Source organism: Haliotis cracherodii, unplaced genomic scaffold (genome assembly GCF_022045235.1).
Source record: "Haliotis cracherodii isolate W230 unplaced genomic scaffold, xgHalCrac1.p SCAF_19, whole genome shotgun sequence".
NCBI lineage: Eukaryota > Metazoa > Mollusca > Gastropoda > Lepetellida > Haliotidae > Haliotis > Haliotis cracherodii.
In genome coordinates this window covers 16211588-16231611 of record NW_027266274.1, presented here as the reverse complement: position 1 = coordinate 16231611, position 20024 = coordinate 16211588, and the positions used below count along the sequence as shown (strand labels likewise).

Genomic DNA, 20024 nt, shown 5'->3' with positions numbered 1-20024 from the left:
TATCCTTTCTGTGAACAACATCTGGCAAGTCTGCCATCATCTGTGTCAAGAAGTCGGAGACTTTTTGAGCACTTCTGAATACAGGGTGGCCTACTGTCCATCTGAAGCATCCATCTCGGACACCCTCCACCAATCTGCTGATCAATTGACTGTGTAGACTTGAGGTGATGTAGATCTTGTTTGTGACATCATCAGTATGGGTCGTCTTTAGGTGATCATCCTTGTTCAGCCTCACTCTTTCATATAAAAACTGCAGAGAACAATGTTCCAGTAAAAACACTTCATTGAGATTCCCCAAGGCACATGCCACAGCATCGTAGATGGATGGATGAGAGAAGAAGGCTACATGATTGTCCACTGTACAGTAGGTGTCAGTAAAGTTGCGAATCTCCTTGCCAATGTCTGTCTGGGTGCAAAATGCTACCTCCTCCTTTAAAGCCAGGAACAGATCGGTGATATTCTTCTCTTTCTCCTTAAAGGAGACAAGGTTCAACTTTCCCCCGCAAAGGACGAGGAGAACTAGAGTTGCCGACCTGCTGCTGCCTTCACGGACAATGGTGTCAAGGTCACCTCTCAAGTAGGTCACAGGGTTCTTGAAGAAGTCAATTATGTTGTACATCTGGAAGGCTGGGTTTGTACAATACAGTTTACAGATCAAAGGAAAACCAAACATGCTGTCTTGTACGTGAGTAATAATGTTCTTGTCATGAATGGAGATATCACACGTTTGACTTCTTTTCTTGAACGAATTCAGAATAGATTCCTTCTCCTCAATTGTCAAACCAGTCTTGGTCATGTCAACGACACTTTCAGGCTTGAAGAGACTGACCTTGAACTGGTGCATTTTTCCACGTCCTTCATTCCAGTTGTAGCTTCTGGATGTGAAAATAAAGCGGGCCTTTTTGGGCTTCTCATCTGCATCCGGTTTAGTCTCATCTTTATTCATTCTAGCTGCCTTTGATTTCTTCTCATCTCTTTTCTTCTTGGCTGCTTGTTCCTGTTGGAATGAAGTGTTTACCAAAGCATCAACCAGGGCAATTAACACTTTATGAATTTTCTCCAAATTTGAAGGAAATGCTACAGAACCAAATATATCATCAAACACAACCAGCATGTCACATGTTCGTTGAATGATTGTTTCCACATCAAACACTTAAATATTATCAACAAACACAACTTCGTATTTTTTGTGGAGATATTTCTCACATATCTTGAGAGCAGTGCTTGTTTTCCAGTCCCCAGGAGGTCCACAAATTGCCACATGGTTGTGCCTTTTCAGAAGATCTTCTGCTTTATGAAGAGTGTGAGTTTCCTTAAACACTTCATTCAGCTGCTTGATCCTGATGCGAAGAGACTCTGAAAACATGGACATGAAAGTATTACAGCACATCATCACATAAATAAGTATTGATATATAAGGGGCTAAATTTAAAAAATATATAAATACAATGCACAATTAAAAAAAACACACTTTCTATTCAAAATATCAAATATTGTACAAAAATGATTTTAGCATGTGGATCATAGTATGTGGTTTGTGTTCCATTAAAATAAGGGAATTGTCAAATATTAAATCTGTTCCAATCACAGGCGAAATATGAAGTAGTGGTTGAGGACACCTTTTGTAAATCACATATAGCGGCCTCCATATGTGGCTAATGACTGTTCACCGACATTTACCTTTGGGTGGACAGCCTCGATGTCCGTGATTCCCAAATGAAGTGTTAGAGGAGTTGGACAGGTCATACTGGTTTACTTAACAACCTGGAGCATGGAAACAACGTTAGAGGATTTGGACAGGTCATACTGGTTTACTGAACAACCTGGAACAGGGACACAACGTTAGAGGAGTTGGACAGGTAATACTGGGTTACTGAACAACCCGGAGCAGGAAACAATATCAGAGGATTTGGACAGATTATCCTGGGATACTGAACAACCCGGAGCAGCAAACAACGTTAGAGGAGTTGGACAGGTCATACTGGGATACTGAACAACCTGGAGTAAGAGAACAACGTTAGAGGAGTTGGACAGGTCATATTGGGATACTGAACAACCTGGAGTAGGAGAACAACGTTAGAGGAGTTGGACAGGTCATACTGGGATACTGCACAACCTGGAGCAAGAAACAACGTGAGAGGAGTTGGACAGGTCATACTGGGATACTGAACAACCCGAAGAAGGAAAACAACATTAGAGGAGTTGGACAGGTCATACTGGGATATTGAACAACCTGGAGCAGGAAAACAACGTTTGGGGACTTGGACAGGTCATACTGGAATACTGAACAACCTGTTTGGGGTTTGGGGAGTTCGTCAGGTCATACTGGGATACTGAACAATCTGGAGCAGGAAACAAGGTTAGAGGAGTTGGACAGGTCATACTGGTTTACTGAACAACCTGGAGTAGGAGAACAACGTTAGAGGAGTTGGACAGGCAATACTGGGATACTCAACAACCTGGAGCAGGAAAACAATGTTAGAGGAGTTGGACAGGTCAAACTGGTTTACTCAACAACCTGGAGCAGGAAAACAACGTTAGAGGAGTTGGACAGGTCATACTGGTTTACTGAACAACCTGGAGCAGGAAACAACGTTAGAGGAGTTGGACAGGTCATACTGGGATACTACACAGCCTGGAGCAGGAAAACAACGTTAGAGGAGTTGGACGGGTCATACTGGGATATTGAATGAGTGAGTGAGTGAGTGAGTTAAAATTTTAAGTCACATCGGCAATATTTCAGCCATATCGTGACTATCAAAAGTTAAATATAATACATATGATGAAACGTATGTAAAAACCTGCCAACGAGAGACAGTAAAACAACTAGACGTATCACAGCAATAAAATTTAAAACTAGTATGTAATAATAAAATCAATAGCACTATCATATACATTACATTTTAAAAACAGGCTATAGATCGCCAACAACTGAAGGTAGATCACCATACTAGGGACCATGGGGACTTACAGTACCTTTGCTACCTGCATGGACCCTAGCAGGATTTACATCATCCCTTCAGTCGCTGGCGAGTGTACATAATTTTAACCACAATTAAAATGACAGAAATTCTACGTTTAAAAGCGTAGTAAATGGAAATATTCCGTGAATGACAGGGACTTACAATACCCTCTCAGGGGGACAATAATTTTACAGTACTTTAACCCCCTTCAAGGATACTGCCACTAACAATCTCAGATATAAATTCATTCTACTAATTTTAAAAAAGTTATTATACACAAAACAGATTAACAGAATTTATGATACAGTTCAATTTCTTTTAAAAAAACAATAAGTAAATGAGTACTTATAGTATTAAAAAGATCCTTAATAGTTTTGACCTGGAAATAGTTATCCCTTGTGATGGAAAAATCAATGCAGTCAAGCAGGACATGCTTGACTGTGATTCTTTCATCACAAGGGACACAAAACGGAGGATCCTCACCTTTTAATATATACTCATGTGTATATCTACTGTGGCCAATACGACATCGTCGCATTATGACCTCCTCAAATCTGGACTGACAGCCCAAGTAGGTGTAACCGATAGTTGGTTTAATTTCATGTAATTTATTGATACCTACTTGAGTGTCCCACTTCTTTTGCATTAGATCACGGATGTAAGATCTTATCACGGGTTTATAATCACTGTAGGGAAGAAGAAGTGGTGTCACAGATTTGTTGAGAGCTGCTTTTGCAGCAGCATCAGCCATCGTGTTACCAGTGATTCCAACATGGCTAGGTAACCAACAGAAAACGATGTCGTATTGGCCAGTAGCAAGATCAGTAAACAGTTCAACAATTTCCATTAAAAGTGGATGCGTGGAAGACATGTTTTTAATAGCTTGAATGCAAGAAAGAGAGTCTGAAAAAATAATGAACTGTTTATATTTAGTTTGGCTGTGGATATATTTTAGAGCTGTTAAAATAGCATTTGCGTCCGCTGTGAAAATAGAACATTTATCTGGTAATCTGGTTGAGATAGTCCTGGATCCAATGACGGTTGCGCTGGCAACAGCGTCATCATCCTTGGATCCATCTGTAAATATAGATCTGTGAGTATCATACGTGTTACGTAATTCATTATATTGCTGTTGATAAATTAGTTGATTTGTGTCCGATTTTTTTAGTTTACTTAATGTCAGGTCCACCTCTGGCTTGACTAACTGCCAAGGCGGCGAAGTGAACAGCCGAGTGGGGGCTATGGTGTCAAGATTGATTTGGGCAGCAGAAACATCAGATTGTATTCTTATTCCAAGTGGTGGAATAAGAGATGTCTTTTTATTATAGAGATTTTTGTACAGAGGATTAAAAACACAGCCATATGCTGGATTTGATTTAGTGGAACATAATTTAGAGATATACTGTAAACATAATTTAATGCGTCGTTGTTGAAGGGATGGCTCATCAGCCTCCACATACAAACTGTGAATAGGTGAAGTTCGGAAGGCTCCAAGACAAAGCCTCAGGCCTCGGTGATGAATAGTGTCCAATAATTTTAAATTGCTCTTACAAGCCCCACCATAAATGATGGAGCCATAATCAAGTTTAGAGCGTATGAGAGCTTGGTATAGCTGGAGGAGGGTTTTCTGATCCCCTCCCCACTTGGAATTAGAGACAACTTTTAACAAATCTAGGGCTTTCAGACATTTGTTCTTTAAGTATTTGATATGAGGTAAAAAGGTTAAATGATGATCAAAAATTATACCCAAAAACTTCGCTTCTTTTACAACTTTAATGGGGGTGTTATCTAATATTAGTTCAGGGTCTTTGTGAGGTTTATATTTTCTGCAAAAGTGAATACAGTTAGTTTTAGATTTGGAAAATTTAAAGCCATTTTCTAAACACCATTTTTGGATTTTATTTAAACACAGTTGCATTTGCCTCTCAATCGTATGCATGTTCCTACCACGGCAAGAAACATTAAAGTCATCCACAAACAACGATCCATCAATTGAATCGTTTAAAACCTTTGCTAAACTGTTGATTTTAATACTAAACAAAGTGACAGACAAAATACTGCCTTGTGGGACACCCTGATCCTGATTATAATGATCAGACAGGGTTGAACCCACGCGGACTTGAAATTGCCTGTCAGTTAAAAACTGGGATATAAATTGAGGCAAACGGCCTCGAGATCCAAAATCATGTAAATCTTTTAAAATACCATACTTCCATGTAGTGTCATATGCTTTTTCTAGATCGAAAAAGATAGACACTGCATGTTGTTTGTTTATAAGGGCATTCTTAACGAATGACTCCAATCGAACTAAATGGTCAATGGTACTGCGATTTTTACGGAAGCCACATTGAATATTTGTGATTAAGTTATTGGATTCCAAGTACCATGTTAATCTATTATTGACCATGCGTTCCATGGTTTTGCAAACGCAGCTAGTCAATGAAATGGGTCGATAATTGGAAGGAACTGTATGGTCACGTCCAGGTTTAGGTATTGGAACAATGATAGCTTCACGCCACGAAGAAGGAAATTCTCCTGACGTCCAGATTTTATCAAATAATATCAAAAGGGTTTCTAAACAGGATTGCGGTAAATGTTTTAAGAGTTGATAATGGATATTATCAGACCCTGCAGCAGTGTCATGAGCCTGTCCAAGTGCTGTATTGAGCTCATGAATGGAAAAGACTTCATTGTAATCTTCCCCGTTATCTGAATTAAAATGTAAAGGTTTCTTTTCCTGCAGCTTTTTGAATTTTTGAAATTGAGGGACATAATTAGACGAGGAAGAATGTTGAGCCAGAGTTTCACCAAGTTTATTTGCAATATCTGATGTATCAGTTAATAATTGATCCCCATCTTTGAGATGGTGTATGCTTGACTTAGAACCCTTACCTTTTATTTTCTGAATCATGTTCCATACCTTGGACATTGGCGTCCGTGAATTTATCTTGGATACATAATTTTGCCAAGATTGACGTTTGTTTTGTTTGAAAGTGCGCCGGGTTTTAGCATTAACAATTTTAAATTTATTGAGATTATGGACCATTGGATGGCGTCGGAAATATTTTTCAGCCTTTTTCCGTGCCTTCCTAGCTTGTTTGCAATCAATGTTGAACCATGGTTTACGTATGTGAGGATTTGAGGAGGACTTCGGAATACATTCATCAGCTATTTTAGTGAGCTCATCGGAGAACAGTTGTATAGAGTCGGGAACATCAAGAAATACGTCAGGGTTTAGTTTGTTAGAACAAAGGACTTCATATAATGCCCAGTTGGCTTTAGTAAAATTCCAACGTGAAGATGGGGGAACATCAGATGGAGTCACAGATTCTAAAATGGTCGGAAAATGGTCACTTCCACAGAGGTCATCGTGGACTGACCATTCAAATTCACTTAGTAAGTTAGAATCTACAACTGATAAATCCAGACAAGAGTAAGTACCAGTTGCTGGATGTAGATAAGTGGTTGAACCGTCATTAAAAATGCATAAATCATTATTTAAGAAAAATTCCTCAAGTAATTTACCCTTTGTATTGCTGTCAGTACTACCCCAAAGTGGGTTATGGCCATTCAAATCTCCCATGAGAACACAGGGTTTAGGGAGTTGGTCATAAAGTGCCTGAAGATCGGACTGTCGCAGAGAATAAGAAGGTGGAATGTATAAAGAACACAATGTAAATACAACATTCAATGTGACACGGACTGCAACAGCCTGAAGAGGAGTATTTAGAGGAACAGGACTATGAATGACGCCCTGCCTCACCATAACAGAAGATCCTCCAGTAGCTTTATCCCCCGGAGGAGAAAAGCAATGGTAGGAATCATACTGTCTTAAATTAAAATTATCTGTTGATTTGAGGAAAGTTTCTTGAAGACAAAATGCTGATGGTTTTAAATCCTGAATTAATAGCAGAAGGTCGTTATAATTGGTCCGAAGTCCTCTACAATTCCATTGTATTAAAGTGGGAGAACAAATCATGGGGGCTTAATTGGAGATCGTGAGCGGGGGGAACTTCCTCTACGCTGTAATGGCAGCGATGGAGCAACCTCCATATCCAGAGGTTCAAAAGGGTTATGAACCTCCAGAGGAACAATCAAGGGCAAAGGCACCTCAACATGTTTAAGGGCCCTTGCTTCTTTTTTACGTTGTTTCTTTTCACTTTTCGAAAGCGGTCTATTTTTTCTCAAGTCGGGTACAGTGTCTGGTTCAGTGTCTGGTTGAATGGTAGAAGTGCTGGTGTCATTAGTATCAATTTGGTACAGTATTTTTTTAACATTCGACACCCAGCTTAGAGCTGTTTGACAACCATTATCAGCTTTGATAGGAGAAGATGAGATTGCAGCAGAATAAGTCAATGAAGAGGCAGAAGTGGTTGGTTCACTGGTTACCAGTTTCTTTGCGTCTCTAAATGAAATATCATTGGTGTACTTTAGTTTCAGAATTTTGGTTTGTGTTATAAAGGATGGACATGATTTTGAAGTGGACATGTGAACACCGCTGCAGTTTGCACATTTGATGGTATTTGTGCAGTCAGTGCTATCATGAGACTCACTACAGCGGAAGCAAACTTGGGTGTGATGACAGGATCTCGCTCCATGTCCAAATTGTTGACATTTAAAACAACGGAGCGGATTTGGTATATACACATCCACTCCGATGTTGAAATATCCTGCTTTTATTGAGGTTGGAAGCTTTGAGAGATTGAACGTAAAAAGGTACGTATTAGTTTGGATGATGTTGTTACCATCTTTCCTGCTGAACCGTTTAACTGAAGATACACCTTGAGGTTTCAATTCTGCTACAATTTCATCTTCTGACATATCTGAGAGGCACTTCGCACGGTCACGAACAATGCCTCTACATGAATTGAGTGTTTTATGCACAGAGACAACAATCTCTGTATGTGCAAAATGATCAGCATTGAGTAGATTCAGAGACTGCTGTCTCCTTGCACACTCCACGAGCAGTGAACCGGAACGAAGACGAGTGACATTCTTCACAGTACCACAAATACCTTCGATAGATTTCGAAACTACAAAGGGATTGAGTTTGAGAGGCTCACCATCAATCCCTTCAACAACCAGAAAACGAGGCCAAGAGTCAATATTTTGTACAGAATCCTCATCAGAAGATATTGCAGGATCTGTATCAATATGCCTTTTTTTGTTTTTTTGTCGAGAACCAGTGATCTGTTGGGTAGCCATAATGGAAAGAGGATATTCGACACCCCTGCTCCCCACCCACCATGGAGTGTCTACAAGGACGGTGCTGCAGTGGAAACCGACTACAAACACCAGGGTTACAGGCATGCTATACTCGAGCAATACAGACACGGGAAGCTAACAGAGTCAAACAGAATAACGTCAGGCTGGTTCCGCCCTTGACAATTTTCTGAAGACAAATAGAACCCGGAGGTCAATAATGCCAGATTGGCCCATGAGCCACCGCCTTCAGGCATGGGACTCTAGGCAGATTTAGAACATACAATTTTTGATGTTTTCCAAAATAATTGTGTGGAATATCAGTAAATATATAGTCAACATCAAAGCGGACCATGCACAGGGCATGGCGTGACCAGCCGATTGATAAAACCGGGCCCATTCTACCACCCGTCTGGGTGAAGTTAGGGTCAAAGTGGTGTGTTGGGCAAAAGGAACACTGTTCCTGGCCCCAAGTGCCCTCAACCACCAGAATCCCTTCCTCCACCGACACAGGGACGCAACCCACGGCAAACAGGTTGCCCAATTCGGTCGCCTTTTACGACCAGCAATGGGGTGCTGTGGAAATATTCTACCCCGGTTCCACACGGGGGAAGAGCTATTAGCGCTACCCAGCACTCACCACGAGGAGGTTGCTCTTCACGAGTGCCTGGGATATTGAAAAACCTGGAGCAGGAAAACAACGTTTGGGGACTTGGACAGGTCATACTGGGATACTGAACAACCTGGAGCAGGAAAACAACGTTAGAGGAGTTGGACAGGTCATACTGGGTTACTGAACAACCTGGAGCAGGAAACAACGTTAGAGGAGTTGGATAGTTTGTACTGGGATACTGAACAACCTGGAACAGGAAAACAATGTTAGAGGAGTTGGGTAGGTCATACTGGGATACTGAACAACCTGGAGCAGGGAAACAACATGCGAGGAGATGGACAGGTCATACTGTGGTACTGCACAACCCGGAGCAGGGAAACAACTAAATTCGGTTACAATCATAATGACATTGCTAAAATAGTTGTTGATGCCTTACGGGCACACAGACAAACTGACATATTTTTTTAGTGCCATGGGGGCGGTCAGGTAGCCTAGGTGTTAAAGCATTCGCTCGGTACGCCGAAGACCCGGGTTCGATTCCCGACATGGGTAGAATGTGTGAAGCCCATTTCTGGTTTCCCCCGCCGTGATATTGCTGGAATATTGTTAAAAGCGGCGTAAAATCAAACTCACTCATTCGACTGCCATGTGGCCATGTGGCACACTCAACGTATTCAACACTTTCGATACAATGACAAAGTCAATACTGATTTACTTTAGACCAAGAAATGTAGTTATAATATTAATGAAGATGAATACCATTTTTTTTAGTGTCCATTTTATATGAAAAACAGAGAGCTCTACATCCCAGGCTATTATTACAAGTATCCATCACGATCAAAATTTGTTCAACTAGTAGCAACAACAAATATTAATCTAATTAAAGATATTGCTATATAGCTGAAAAAGAAATCTGCCTGTAAATGCATCAAAAATATTGTATTGAGATAGTATAATAATTGCCCCACCTGTCCACGTGCAAACACGTATCTCATGTATTGTACTCTTGGCCAGGCAGCCTTTGATACCGAATAAACTTCTTCGGCTTATAGTGCATATGCTCATTATCTTAAGTTGGGAAATGACATTTACCATTTTCAACAGTGGATCAATATTATTCATCTAGTTGACACACTTTCTTTCCTGAGCACATTTATGAGTGCCATGGGGCACACTTGACACCAACTACATTTCTATCCATGCTGATGATGACAGAAGATATGATGATTACTGGGTCATATTCAACTGTCTTACTGTCTTTTCAAAATGTTTGAAAACAGAAATGTACCTCAATTCCACTATTTACATTACATGGATGAGGGATCGACTGTGTATGGCTCCAGCAAAATGTGATAGGCAATAGTGAAAGGTTGAAAGCGAGACCAAAATACAAAGAAGGTTATGGACCTCGGGACTGTAGAAGAGGGGCGGGCTTGCAATATACAAAGCCAAGGGTTGAAAGAGACGGGAAACCAAGTATGTTTAAGTACTATCTCTCAACCTACAAACATAGAGCTTTGCAATTTTAATTATATTTACTGTTTATATATTGTCTATTGTCTATATTGTCCTTTTGGACCATGGTGAGGTTGCACATAGTGTTTGTTTTTTCTCCATTTGTGGTTTTGCAGCTCTAAATGTGTACAGACGTTTTGGGAAGAAAACTGTAAAATGACAGACAATTCAGTGAGAAAACAGAGCTATCCAACAGATCAAAAGGCAGATTAACAATGGATGAAGACCCATTATTTATGGATACATAAAGCGGCAAAACCATTTCCATATCCAATGGAAATATCTGCGTAAAGCAGAGTCTATTGTACAATTCCGATTAAATCATGAGCATGTGTTTATGAATCAATATCAAATAGTAATGATGCCAGGTGTTCGCGAAAAGGTAAGCGTATCCTTCACCACCGGTTGCACCCTCCAAAAACACCTGAGCTAAACATCAAAGTAACTGTGTGCATTTACACACAAACACGTCTCTGAGCGTGTTCCAGGTGTGAGTGAATATGTGTGCTTCATGCCAAGGTGAAGATGACTTTTGATTTGAAACATCAAATCAGGATGCTATTCAATCTATTCCATTGTATGCATGATTCAGGTAACCTACAAAATATCTTACTTCTTAGTCCTAGCTTTAGTTCCATTAGTTGCGCAAGGTATAATACTACGTTAACCAACATTGCGACGATATACCAAATTGGGAGACATCAACAGTAGACATCACTCATTGTAAAGCTGTACTGAATCTAACCATGGACTTCAGCATGACAAGGGACTGCTCCAAACACAAGGCCACCATGATGACAGGGGAGGACTCACCTATGAAGTTGTGGGTGGTTGTGGAAGTCGATTGTCTCCCCTGCTGTTCACTCTCCTCTGTCACGAATAGAGCGTCTTTGGATGGTCTGGCCACAGCGCCATCTAGCGTAAATGTCAGTGTGGATTGCCTCCCGTGCTGTTGAATCCACTCTGTCACAGCTACAGTGTCTGTGGATGGTCCGGACACGGTGCAATCTAGTATTGGTGTAAGTATGGATTGTCTCCCCTGCTGTTGACTCCACTCTGTCACAGCTACATTGTCTGTGTGTAGTCCGGCCACAGCGCCATCTAGTGTTGATGTTAGTATGGATTGTCTCCCCTGCTGTTGACTCCCCTCTGTCATGGATAGATCGTCTTTGGATGGTCTGGCCACAGCGCCATCTAGCGTAAATGTCAGTGTGGATTGCCTCCCGTGCTGTTGAATTTTCTCTGTCACAGCTACAGTGTCTGTGGATGGTCCGGCCACAGCGCCATCTAGTGTTGATGTTTGTGTGGATTGTCTCTCCTGCTGCTGAATTATCTCTGCCACAGCTACAGTGTCTGTGGATAGTCCTACCACAACGCCATCTAGTGTTGCTGTTTGTGTGGATTGTCTCTCCTGCTGCTGACTGCCCTCTCTCACAACTACAGTGTCTGTGGATGGTCCGGCCACAGCGCCATCTAGAGTTGGTGTTTTTGTGGATTGTCTCCCCTGCTTTTGAATTTTCTCTGTCACAGCTACAGTGTCTGTGGATAGTCCTGCCACAATGCCACCTACTGTTAGTGTTTGTGTGGATTGTCTCCCGTGAAGTTGACTCCCTTCCATTACAGCCACATTGTATGTGTATGGTCCAGCCACAGCGCCATCTACTGTAAATGTCAGTGTGGATGGTCTCCCCTGCGGTTGTCTCCTCTCTCTCCCAGCTCAATATTTTCTCGATGGTCCGATTCCGATTTTTCACTAGACCATTCTGGATATGTAGGCAACAGTTACCTAAACATAATTACTAAGCCTAAAACCGTATACTGAAATACGTGTAAAAAAGAAGAAGAATATAATGTCATCAAGCGAAAAAATCAGACTAACACTTCAAACTAAGTAATTGATGTAATTGATGTACCATGCATCGTATACACTTCAAACTAAGTAATTGATGTACCATGCATCGTATACACTTCAAACTAAGTAACTGATGTACCATGCATGTTATACACTTCAAACTAAGTAACTGATGCTACATGCATGCTATACACTTCAAACCAAGTAATTGATCTACAATACATGATATACACTTCAAACTAAGTAACTGATGTACCATGCATCGTATACACTTCAAACTAAGTAATTGATGTACCCTGCATCGTATACACTTCAAACAACCAGGAAGGAGCCAGTGTTCTACTTTCGTTATCGTCAATTTTAGATCCATGTGAATTCTCCTTCCGTAATGCACAGATTCAAACCTCCTGGTTTCACATTTTCTATCTTGTTTACATAATTTGTATATTTCTTGTATGTACTAGAAGAACAGTGTCAGGTACCATAAAACAAGCTGTTGTTACCGAACATGCTTTATTCCTGAAGTTTCCTATTCCGGAAGATATATCGTCTGATGCGCCGAACGTAATTGATGCACCATGCATGGTATACACTTCAAACTAAGTAATTGATGTACCATGCATCGTATACATTTCAAACTAAGTAATTGATGTACCATGCATCGTATACACTTCAAACTAAGTAATTGATGTACCATGCATGGTATACACTTCAAACTAAGTAATTGATGTACCATGCATGGTATACACTTCAAACTAAGTAACTGATGCACCATGAATTGAATACACTTCAAACTAAGTAATTGATGTACCGTGCATGATATACACTTCAAACTAAGTAACTGATGTACCATGCATGGAAAAACTTCAAACTAAGTAATTGATGAACCATGCATCGTATACACTTCAAACTAAGTAATTGATGTACCATGCATGGTATACACTTCAAACTAAGTAATTGATGTACCATGCATGGTATACACTTCAAACTAAGTAACTGATGCACCATGCATGGTATACACTTCAAACTAAGTAATTGATGTACCATGCATGGTATACACTTCAAACTAAGTAACTGATGCACCATGCATGGAAAAACTTCAAACTAAGTAATTGATGTACCATGCATCGTATACACTTCAAACTAAGTAATTGATGTACCATGCATCGTATACACTTCAAACTAAGTAACTGATGTACCATGCATGTTATACACTTCAAACTAAGTAACTGATGCTACATGCATGCTATACACTTCAAACCAAGTAATTGATCTACAATACATGATATACACTTCAAACTAAGTAACTGATGTACCATGCATCGTATACACTTCAAACTAAGTAATTGATGTACCCTGCATCGTATACACTTCAAACTAAGTTATAAATGAACCATGCATGGTATACACTTCAAACCTAGTAATTGATGTACCATACATCGTATACACTTCAAACCAACTAATTGATGTACCATGCATCGGATACACCTCAAACCAAGTAACTGATTTACCATGGATGGTATACACTTCAAACTAAGTAACTGATGTACCATGCATCGTATAGACTTCAAGCTAAGTAACTGATGTACCATGCATGGTATACACTTCAAACTAAGTAATTGATGTACCATGCATGGTATACACTTCAAACTAAGTAACTGATGTACCATGCATGGTATACACTTCAAACTAAGTAATTGATGTACCCTGCATCGTATACACTTCAAACTAAGTAATTGATGTACCACGCATGGTATACACTTCAAACTAAGTAATACACTTCAAACTAAGTAATTGATGTACCACGCATGGTATACACTTCAAACTAAGTAACTGATGTACCATGCATGTTATACACTTCAAACTAAGGAATTGATGCTACATGCATGCTACACACTTCAAACCAAGTAATTGATCTACAATACATGATATACACTTCAAACTAAGTAGCTGATGAACCATGCATCGTATACACTTCAAACTAAGTTATAAATGTACCATGCATGGTATACACTTCAAACTAAGTAATTGATGCTACATGCATGCTATACACTTCAAACCAAGTAATTGATCTACAATACATGGTATACACTTCAAACTAAGTAATTGATGTACCATGCATCGTATACACTTCAAGCTAAGTAATTGATGTACCATGCATCGTATACGCTTCAAACTAAGTAATTGATGTACCATGCATGGTATACATTTCAAAATAAGTAATTGATGTACCCTGCATGGTATACACTTCAAACTAAGTAATTGATGTACCATGCATGATATACACTTTAAACTAAGTAATTGATGTACCATGCATGGTATACACTTCAAACTAAGTAATTGATGTACCATGCATGGTATACACTTCAAACTAAGTAACTGATGTACCATGAATGGTATACACTTCAAACTAAGTAATTGATGTACCATGCATCGTATACACTTCAAACTAAGTAATTGATGTACCACGCATGGTATACACTTCAAACTAAGTAACTGATGTACCATGCATCTTATACACTTCAAACTAAGTAATTGATGTACCCTGCATCGTATACACTTCAAACCAAGTAATTGATGTACCACGCATAGAATACACTTCAAACTAAGTAATACACTTCAAACTAAGTAATTGATGTACCACGCATGGTATACACTTCAAACTAAGTAACTGATGTACCATGCATGTTATACACTTCAAACTAAGGAATTGATGCTACATGCATGCTACACACTTCAAACCAAGTAATTGATCTACAATACATGATATACACTTCAAACTAAGTAGCTGATGAACCATGCATCGTATACACTTCAAACTAAGTTATAAATGTACCATGCATGATATACACTTCAAACCAAGTAATTGATGTACCACGCATAGAATACACTTCAAACTAAGTAATACACTTCAAACTAAGTAATTGATGCACCATGCATGATATACACTTCAAACTAAGTAATTGATGTACCATGCATAGAATACACTTCAAACAAAGTAATTGATGTACCGTGCATGGTATACACTTCAAACTAAGTAATTGATGTACCATGCATGGTATACTCTTCAAACAAAGTAACTGATGCTACATGCATGGTATACACTTCAAACTAAGTAATTGATGTACCATGCATAGTATACACTTCAAACTAAGTAATTGATGCTAGATGCATGGCATGCACTGATGTACCATGCATCCACAAACATTGGAGAGGTACTATCATAACCTCTTTGGTGTAACCTTTAGTTAAAAAACCGATTTCATTATAAGAAATTGTTTTTTAAAGGGAATTTACACTATTAAAGATCTCTGTAATGAAGATGATATATTGCCCTTTAATGGACTTAAAAGGAAATACAAAACTGAAGGCACAATTACATGTAAGTATATTACATGTCATGTTACACAATGTAAATCTATATAACATTAAAAGTATTTTAAAAAAAACAACTCATATCAACACGCCGGTAATAATTATATCAACAGAAATACAATAACCATTGTCTATCGTTAGAATGTAAAATGCTGCATTTTCATTGGATTATACATGTACATGCAATGGATATTATAGACTTTGATTTGACTGAACATGAATAAATTGACTTAACTTGATTGACATTTATGCTTATCTTATGCTGAAGCGGAAACTTGCCCTTGACTCGCTAGGGGCGTCAATCAGTCATCCTTCATTACAAATGACGGACAACGTCACAAGGGACCGACAGGTCAAGCTGTGACATTATTTAACATTATACCTTGTATTGTGTGACGTCAGTGCGCCAACTGTGAGTGAGTGAGTGAGTGAGTGAGTGAGTGAGTGAGAGAGTTGGGTTTAACGCCGCTTTTAACAGTATTCCAGTCATATCACGGCATGTCAGCTTAATGTGGGAGGAAAGCCCGAAGTGATGCAGGTCTCAGACGTTTACCACTTCAGTGAAACCCACAAGCACGGGTATGGTGCTGACAAACCTATAAACATAATCGGGGCGAACCGGGATTTGAACCCACAATCATAAGTTTCTTGCGTGCTCAAGGGACGCAACTCTGCACAGAGAATCGCGTCGCCTTAGACCACTGGGCCACCCGTGCCCCCCTTGAGGTTCACTTTACTTTTAACTTCTAACTTTATATTTCTTTGTGTGAATAAGTTATGGAAATCTGTATGCACATTGGAAAATTATATACATATAAAGTACCTGTATGACAAAATTGTACACGTCAAAGTAGGAAATTACATCAAGAATATTTTTGTCACTGATGCGTCAAATTTGGAAATGTCTCCACATGTCTACCATACAACTTTTTGAAGGCTTTACTGAGGCTTTAAATGTAATGTCCCGAATGTCATGTTTGTCCGAAAACAATCAGGGCACTGTAGAAATAGTGAGGACATCAAGAGAATTTATTAGAGGTAACACATACATCAACCTGTACGATAATAATGCATATATCATCAGTCGGTAGATTATTCATGGATGTAAATAGCGTAGTGATGCACAGTGGTAATTAGGTCATGTCTGACAAGTGCTGCGAACAGCTATCAACTATGAAAATGTAACACGGAAAGTATCTGAAATCTTATTATTTACTTTAATATTTTATTTCTTATAATAAAATTCACAATATTTGCCACCAACATAGCGTCAGTGGCTGCGATCTTAGGCGATGGTTAACTCTATAACAAGTGGAATTTACAAAACGATCAGTTGCTTTTATCAATTGGTATTGTCCTCATGATATACAAAGTGTCTGAATAGAACGGCAATTGCGTGGATCGATATCAATCACTGGATTGTCTGTTCCAGACTCGATTATTTACAGACCGCCGTCATATAGCTGGAATATTGCTGAGGGCGACGTTCAACAATAGATCAAATATGATAAACAAACTGATTTGTGCTGATATCTGATATTACAAAATTAAGGACAAGCACGGTTCAGACCAAGCGGCAAATAAACCCTCATTCCAGGTATTGATGTTCTCCTATATGTCCTGTTATTATTCGGACAGTAACAAGATGGACTAAAATACTTATCAAATGCTAACTGAAAAAACGGACAAACATATTGTCAATATTGCCTTGAATTGTCGGCAAGGTATGTCAGACCAGGGAACTAATATCATATTACAGGTACAAATTCAAGAGATACAGGAACGTACACATTGTGTGCCTATGTGTCTGAATAATGCATGTATGGTGTAGACAACAGGAAAATACTTTATCATGAATCTATGATTTTGATGTGAAAACGGACATCCAAGTTATTAACAGTCATTATGCCAAACATAAACATAATTGACAGGTCACCGAAACCTTAGACATGACAAACAGCGGATGGAATAAGTCATTCAGTGCAATCAAGTTTAATTACCATTAATATCCAAAGTGAAATATACTCTACAACACGCTAGAGGAATCGGGAAATCTTCAATAACTAGTGGGTAACAAATGGTAACATGACATACATCAATTAATTAATTAAAACCACATTAATTAAATTTACAATATTTGACACCAACATAGCGTCAGTACCCACTCGTTCCTAATCAACTGGATGTCTCGTACCCAAGTGTTAGATACCCGTACCGTCGTTCCTAATGAACTGGATGACTCAGACCCAAGCGTCGGACAACCCGTACCCACTCGTTCCTAATCAACTGGATGACTCGTACCCAAGTGTTGGATACCCGTACCCACTTGTTCTTAATCAACTGGATGACTCGTACCCAAGTGTTGGATAAATGTACCCACTCGTTCCTAATCAACTGGATGACTCGTACCCAAGTGTTGGACAACCCGTACCCACTCGTTCTTAATCAACTGGATGACTCGTACCCAAGTGTTGGACAACCCGTACCCACTCGTTCCTAATCGACTGGATGACTCGTACCCAAGTGTTAGATACCCGTACCCACTCGTTCCTAATCAACTGGATGACTCGTACCTAAGTGTTGGACAACCCGTACCCACTCGTTCCTAATCAACTGGATGACTCATACCCAAGTGTTGGACAACCCGTACCCACTCGTTCCTAATCAACTGGATGACTCGTACCCAAGTGTTGGACAACGCGTACCAACTTGTTCCTAATCAACTGGATGACTCGTACCAACATGTTGGACAACCCGTACCCACTCGTACCTAATCGACTGGATGACTCGTATGACTAAAGAGCGAATCCGAACCCAATACAAACCTATATCATTTGTCACACCAAGGCAAACTCTTCAGGTTATGGAGAGAGACAACAGCTTACAGACTTCTGCTGGCACGCTCTCTTTTGATTGAGTTGTGAAATAAAGGCAACTTGAGGACAAATACATTGTAACCATGTGGAGAATCGAACAACAAAGCTACCCGACCGCCCCTCATTCACCAATGAATGATTGAATGTATGTTTGAAATGTATAATGAATGAATGTTTGATATGAATAATGAATGAATGTTTGATATGTATAATGAATGAATGTATGAGATTTATAATGAATGAATGTTTGATATGTATAATGATTGAATGTTTGATATGTATAATTAATGAATGTTTGATATGTATAATGAATGAATGTTTGAAATTTATAATGAATGAATATTCGCATGTATAATGAATAAATGTTTGAAATGTATAATGAATGAATGTGTGAAATGTATAATGAATGAATGGTTGATATGTATAATGAATGAATGTTTGATATTTATAATGAATGAATGTTTGATATGTATAATGAATGAATATTTGAAATTTATGATGAATGAATATTTGCATGTATAATGAATGAATGTTTGAAATGTACAATGAATGCATGTTTGAAATGTATAATGAATGAATGTTTGAAATTTAAAATAATGAATATTTGCATGTAAAATGAATAAATGTTTGAAATGTATAATGAATGAATGTTTGAAATGTAAAATGAATGAATTTTGGAAATGTAATAGTGCCATGAACAGATCTATATAAAAGTGCAGGTCAGAATATAAAAGAATTTAGTGTTGCATAAATGATTAGAAACACGTGTTCATGGTCTATACCCGTTAAAACAACCCAGTTTCGGGCATCTTGCTTTAAAAAATAAGTGGGTACGGGTCATCCAAATTTGTATACAGCTCCGCCATATTTGGGTACGGGTCAGCCAAAAAGAATCTGAATGCTCCAAAACAGGTACAAATCTGGCGAGACTTTTAGGTAGGGGTTAACCATTTTCGTTGGGTACAAATCAACATGGTTACGGATTGTCTAGTATCCTTCATGATTATATTTAACAGACAAATTGATCACTAAACAGTTTACAAAGCTTCCATCATATCCACTGGTGTTACTGCTACCTCTTCTGTACTTTTTTTTGATGAATGGAACGTATATATATAAGTCGTACCACTCACAAATCCAGTACGTGTACAATTTACGGAAATAAATATGTTTAACACACATTTTGGCATAAATCATGGCTTGTTTTTAATCTGTCTTGGGTACTTCCAGGGTCGATAACACTTTACACCGAATGCTGCACGTGCAGACTCCGGTAGCACGTGGGCAAACTCAGAAACTTTCGTGTTTATGCCCGTGACTGGGTCTGTGTCAAACTGACTCACTTCAGTAATGGACTCGTTATTTTTATGGCTGAATTTTCATTCACCTTGGCCAGATGTTTTAAGCAAAAGAGGTGATTCACTATGGACACGCTGCTTCCCTCACATGTCCAAATTCATCGTTGTCTTCATTAGTTAGTGACAGATCAGCTCCCTCCAACACAAGAACATTATAAACATCATAGTGTCCTCTTTCAGCTGCCATCGTAACTGTTGTTTGTTTCCTTGATCTATCTCGTCTGTTGATGTCAAATGTTTTCAAGGACAGCAGGTGTTTCACAATAGCCA

At 39.1% G+C, this 20024-nt stretch overlaps 1 pseudogene; it reads right to left on the bottom strand.

Moving 5' to 3' along the window:
- Positions 1-231: 231 nt before the first annotated feature.
- LOC139466992 (uncharacterized) lies at positions 232-19941 on the bottom strand (annotated as a pseudogene).
- Between the last annotated feature and the right edge of the window lie 83 nt (positions 19942-20024).